The sequence below is a fragment of the Triticum aestivum genome, chromosome 5A, assembly GCF_018294505.1.
Source record: "Triticum aestivum cultivar Chinese Spring chromosome 5A, IWGSC CS RefSeq v2.1, whole genome shotgun sequence".
NCBI classification, from domain to species: domain Eukaryota; kingdom Viridiplantae; phylum Streptophyta; class Magnoliopsida; order Poales; family Poaceae; genus Triticum; species Triticum aestivum.
The window spans coordinates 68,700,198-68,706,693 of NC_057806.1; the positions used below are offsets into that span (position 1 = coordinate 68,700,198).

General features: G+C 43.6%; 1 long non-coding RNA gene across 1 annotated transcript; it reads left to right on the forward strand.

The window, feature by feature from the left end:
* The first annotated feature begins 1,402 nt into the window (after positions 1-1,402).
* On the forward strand, positions 1,403-5,610 carry LOC123102344 (uncharacterized). The gene is made up of 3 exons (XR_006448922.1): positions 1,403-2,781; positions 4,026-4,084; positions 5,485-5,610. It is a non-coding gene; the product is annotated as an uncharacterized lncRNA (long non-coding RNA).
* The last annotated feature ends 886 nt before the right edge of the window (positions 5,611-6,496 follow it).

The following is a 6,496-nucleotide window of genomic DNA, read 5'->3' on the forward strand; positions in this document are numbered from 1 at the left end:
GAGGGAACAAGCCTTCGGTGCGTCCTTCCGCTCCTCGTCGTTATCTTTTGGTGCGTCCACCATGTATACGTCATATGACGAGGTGGCTTTCCAGGGCCCAATAGGCGCTGGTTCTTCATCGTCTCCTTCATCGACGTCCATATCGTCGATGTCTTCGGAGTCGAAGTCGAGTATGTCGGTTAAATCATCGACAGTGGCTACAAAGTGGATGGTGGGTGGGCTTTGAATTTCTTCATCGTCCGTATTCCAACCTTGCCGACCGTAGTCCGGCCAGGGCTCTCCTGATAAAGAGAGAAACTTTAGTGTTTTCAGAATATCGCTGAAAGGCGAGTGCTGAAAGATGTCCGCGGCAGTAAACTCCATGATCGGCGCCCAATCGGATTCGATCGGCAGGGGCGCGGAGGGTTCGGAGTCCGGAGAGGAGTCCGGCTCCTTGGAGTCACGAGTCTCGCGGAGTGCGGGGCTGGTCTTCAGCTCGATCGCCGTTGGGATCGCAGCCCCCGAGGCGGCGTCCAACCACCCATCCTCGATCGGCGTAGTTAGCTCCGAATTAAGGGTCGAAGCCGATGTGGGTGCGGCCTCCAGGGCACTGTACGGTGGTAGAGCTAGATCATGCTCGTCGTGACAGTGCGGCGCGCTCGGCAGTGGCTCGAATCCGTCGAAGATCAAGTCCCCGTGGATGTCAGCCGTGTAGTTTAAACTTCCCAATCTGACCTGACGGCCAGGGGCATAGCTTTTGATCTGCTCCAGATGGCCAAGTGAATTGGTCCGCAGTGCGAAGCCGTCAAAGACGAAGATCTGTCCGGGGAGGAAGGTCTCACCCTGGACTGCATCGCTATTGATGATCGTAGGAGCCATCAAGCCTGACGGCGACGACACAGAGGAACTCTCAATGAAAGCACAATGTTGGTGTCAAAACCAGCGGATCTCGGGTAGAGGATCCCGAGCTATGCGTCTAGGCCGGATGGTAACAGGAGGCAAGGGACACGAAGTTTTACCCAGGTTCGGGCCCTCTTGATGGAGGTAAAACCCTATGTCCTGTTTGATTAATATTGATGATATGGGTAGTACAAGAGTAGATCTACCACGAGATCGGAGAGGCTAAACCCTAGAAGCTAGCCTATGGTATGATTGTTGTTCTGTATGTTGTCCTACGGACTAAAACCCTCCGGCTTATATAGACACCGGAGAGGGTTAGGGTTACACAAAGTCGGTTACAATGGTAGGAGATCTACATATCCGTATCGCCAAGCTTGCCTTCCACGCCAAAGAAAGTCTCTTCCAGACACGGGACGAAGTCTTCAATCTTGTATCTTCATAGTCCAGGAGTCCGGCTGAAGGTATAGTCCGGCCCTCCGGACACCCCCTAATCTAGGACTCCCTCACCCTCCCTTCACAAATATAAGATGTTCTAACTTTTTTGTAAATAGGATGGATATAGACACATTTTAGTGTGTTTGTTCATTCATTTCTGTCTGTATGTAGTCTATATTGGAATATCCAAAACATCTTATAATTATGAACCGAGGGAGTACATAACTGTGTTGATATTGTACAATTGAAACTTGACTCTATGCTGTAGATGTCTTATGATTTTACATTATGAGAAAATAATAAGTTTATTAAGACATAATTGTACAAGCTTTATATATATTACGATATGATTCTACATCGTGGGAAAATAAGTTTTGAATATCATACTTCTAATGTTCCTCATTAAAAAAATATTTATTATAGTGTTAATTCTTTAAAATGTAAGGGCATGTTTTGTTATGATGATATGTAGGAATAGACACAAGAATAAGGTAGAAATGCGTGTGATAAGAAAACATAGGAATTTTGTCAACGGTATTTGGTTCACAAAACTCGGGATTATTAATAAAAATGTGGTCAAATCTAGGATGCTATTATGCAATTAAAGACCTCTGTAGTAGGAGTTTGGAAAATGAGGTCCAGATGGTTTTTGCGGGGATGTTGTACATTGCAGAGTAAGTGTGACAGTTGTAGGAACTTGGTCATTTTAGTTCTACATGCCTATTATTTTCCATCATTGCAAAATAAACCACTCATACTTTTTATCTCTTGATTTATGAACTGGTTTGGGAGCGATGCACATTCTTACCACTCATGTTCAAGTATTTATGGCTTCGGTGCTAATGAAATGTGCAGTTCTGTGTTAGTATTTTATTTTGTGTTACTTTTACCCTAAAAGTGTAAGAAGGGCCGTGTCTTCAATTATTTTTTTGTTTATATAGATGTAGCCGTACCGCTTGGTAGATAGAAAAGTTAGGAGCAATATGCTGTAGGTATTAGCATAGCAGATGTATGTTTCCATCGTTTCATGAGTTGACAGTCACCATTTTTTCTTGTTATTACATGTTGCGTATAGTTGTATCTGTTATACAACTTCCACGTTCATCATTGGAAATATAGTTGTCTGTTAAACATCTCTATGGCCCTTTTGTATAACCTGACCTTATATAAACAGGTGGTCTAGCTGTGAATATTTGCTTTTTTCTCTCTTTTAAAGCATGTTTAAAATTTTTCCAATTTCTGTGACATTATTTTGCCTCAAAAGCAAATGAGGTGCATCGAATCTGACTAGCAGTTTGAAGTTCATATTAACTATACAGAAGTATAGGAGGGTAGCTTAATTATTTTATCATGTTGTGTTGAAATATTTATTTATGCGATGAGCCTCACAGAAAGTTATTATATGCAAGCTAGCACGAGGCGTGATGGTGTTTCCTCCTTCACCTCAAATATGTGCAACTAGATGAGGTATGCTCAGTCTCATTGTTGAATTCCTTTCGGCACGGTTTGCTTTGATTGTTTGTGATAGCATTGTCGAATTCCTTCCCACTCTGTTTGCTTGATTGTTTGCAATGGATCCATCAATATCATAGATGGTTGGGTTTTGACACAAATTAGGAAGCCTCTACCTTAGATTCTCCAGACCAAAGTGATGGAGAGGCCCAACTACAACCATCTTTGTTTTCTGTATTGTTTTCACCCCAGTGTACACACTAGAGCTGTTTGCTTCCTTTTACCCATCTTGTCCGGGCCAAGCTGGGTGGCCCAGCCTATGCCTGTCTAATATAGTTTCTACGAGACGTATGCTGTTCAAGATTTCGGTAGTAGGAGTTTGAAAAATGAGGTCCAGATGGTTCCTGCATTTTTTCTTTGAAACTGGTATCCAAAGAAATTCCTCCATTTCCCCCTGCTCTCTATTCATTTGAACCAAATGGATGAATAGTGGCACCAAAGGAAATTCCCCTACCAACATCTTCTTTGAACCAAAGAGCTCATAATTGTATATGTTGGACATGTATTTTTTGCGGGGATTTTTTACATTGCTGAATGCGCGTGGCAGATCATGATAGAAACTTAGTTGTTTTAGTTCTGCATGCCTATTATTCTCCATCACCCGTTTTGAAAAAAAAAATATTCTCCATCATTGCAAAATAAACTACTCCCTCCGATCCATATTACTTGTCGCGACAAGTAATAGGATCGAAGGGAGTACCCATATTTTTATCTCATGATTTCTGAACTCGTTTGGGAGTGATGCACGTTCTTATCACTCATGTTTAAGTATTTATGGCCTCTGTGTTAATAAAATGTGCAGTTCTGTATTAGTATTGTATTTTGTGTTGTTGTTGTAACATATTGCATATTGTTGTGTCTGTTATAAAAACAGGAACCATTGTTGTTCATCATTGGAAATATAGTTGTGTCTGTTAAACATTTCTATTGCCCTGTTGTAACCTGACCTTATATAAACAGGAGGTGTAGCTGTGGTTGTAATATTTGCTTTTCTCTCCGTTAAAGCATGTTCGAAAATTTCCAATTTCTGTGACATCATTTGCCCTCAAAGCTAACGCGGCGCGTTGAATCTGACTAGTACTTCGAAGTTCATATTAACAATACAGATGTATAATTAGGAGGGTAGCTTAATTATTTTATCATATTGTATTGAAATCTTTAGTTATGCGATGAGCCTCACAGAATTTTATTATATGCAGGCCAGCATGAGGTGTGTTGGCGTTTCCTCCTTCACCTCAAATATGTGCAACTAGATGAGGTATGCTCAGTCTCATTGCTGAATTCCTTTCCCCATGGTTTGCTTTGATTGTTTGTGATAGCATTGTTGAATTCCTTCATGCACGGTTTGCTTTGATTCTTTGTGATAGCATTTTTTAATTCGTTCCCAGTCTGTTTGCTTGATTGTTTGTAATGGATACATCAATATCATAGATGGTTGGGTTTTGACGCAAATTAGGAAGCCTCTACATTAGATTCTCCGCACCAAAGTGCTGGAGTGGCCCAACTACCACCATCTTTGTTTTCTGAATTGTTTTCACCCTATAGAGTACACACTAGAGCCGTTTGCTTCCTTTTACTCATCTTGTCCGGGCCAAGCTAGGTGGCCCAACCTGTCTGTCTAATATAGTTCCTACGAGACGTATGTTGTTGAAATAATTTTGTGTATACTATTTTTGGTACTAATACTACTACTTGAATAGGAATGGTTATTGGGTGGTATCTTCAGCTAGCAGTACCAGGTTTATTGCCCACGGCCAAATCACTTGATGTCTGGCACTCTGATACACATCAGTACTTGTCATGTGGGGCACTGCGTACAGGCGCGGGTCGCGCGCCCAGGAGCAGCAGCCGACGGCCACAGCCGGCGAGGCATGATCGGGGCAAGGAGTCCTGATCCTACGTTGGTTCCTAGAGTCCAGGAGTAGTTAGTTTTCTAGTTTGTTAGAAGCCCAAAAGGCCTTTATATATCCTATAATCTGCACCCTTTGAGGCAAGAAATAAATCATTATCTCCTACCTCCTCCTCTACTCCTAATCTTTTCTCCTGCACCATTGAGCAGTTAGGCAAAAACCCTAGCGCTCCTATCAACCGAGACTACGAACTACGTAGTCGAGGTCCTGCTGTCTTGGGCACCGAGGTCCTTGACAGTACTCAATCAAAAACATGCACACAAAGAAAATAGAGTATTTGAAGGAGTCTCACAATATGCCAACCCATAGTCCAATAGGCCAAATTTGACCATTCTCTATTGATTGATGGGTAATTCCAGTTCTTATGGACAAGAAAACTCAGTCTTCTCACAAAGAAAATCGAGTAATTGAAGTGGTCTCTCAATACGCAAACTCATACTCTCCGATAGAGTAATTGAAGTAGTCTCACAATATGCAAGCTCAAAGTCTTCGATAGGCCAAATTTGACTAATTTTTATTCATTGATGGGTATCTATAGTTCTTTTTGACCAGAAAACTCTCTTGTGTTCCGTTTGGATGTAGACATTCAAGGCCTTGGAAAGAATTGGCTTCAATATCAAATCACCAGACATTGATATTGAGATACATCCTGAATTTTGCTGTTTGGATGTTTATGCATTTGCCGCATGGAATTCATGGATATTGACCAATGCTAATTCTTGTTTGGATGGTGGGCATTACATAGCAGCGCCGGGAGGCCATGGGAGTCGCGGTCGCACACAAACCTGTTATGAGCCTTTCGGCCGCGCATCCTTGTTGCCGCCAGGAGTGCCGAAGCACGACGGGCAGACAATGTGTGTCCTCTGCTCACGTCCGTCCAGGCAAGCGATGAGGCCAACAACGGCGACGTGTGGGAGGATGGATGGAACGCTCGAGGTTGCCTCCGGGCGACAACCATTGCTGGCGTCCGTCCGAGCAAGGGATGAGGCCCATGACGGCGACCACGGACCAGTGTGACACTGCCGAGCACCGTCCTCACCGCAGTACATAGCTGTTGAGCTGTCGAGCCCCACCTCTTCTGGATCTATCTGGCGAGCAGCAGGACACCGCCAATCTCCACGGCCAGGAACCCGCAAGGTAGAGAGTGAAGGGGAAGAGGGAGACGGGCAGACGGCGGTGGGATCCGTGCTCGCTTGTGCCACCATGGACCTCGAGTTGCTTCGCTTCTCATCTCCTCACCACGTGCCGCTGTTCTTCTTTCTTTCCCTAGAGCGGGACGAAGGGTTGAGCAGGGGTAGAACGCTACCAAATTTTGGGGAAAACCGAGAGCGGGACAAAGGGGCTGCATGCTTGTTGCCACGGACAGGCCAATATTCCGCTTTGATCCCCAGCCTGAATACCATGACCTGCCAACAACAACATTTGGGTATCCCAATGCCAATGTCTAATGGTGGGCCTCATCATCAACCTCCAAACGGTGTGTTATCAAAAGACACTTGTATTATGGTGAGCTTGTAATTAGCTTCACAAGAAGCACCTTCTGGATTCTATTGTTGATAGGTTTGATAAAAAAATTCAACAAGAGAACTTGACCATCGCAGAATATCACATGAGCATGCACATAGCAGACAGGTAATATGTGAGCACGGCAGGTAATATGTGAAGTAATATGTTCATAGGAGTTCAAAATAGGCAAGACATAATATGTTCAAAGGAGTACATTATATCAGTAGAACAGATGAATCTCCTGACATTGTGCT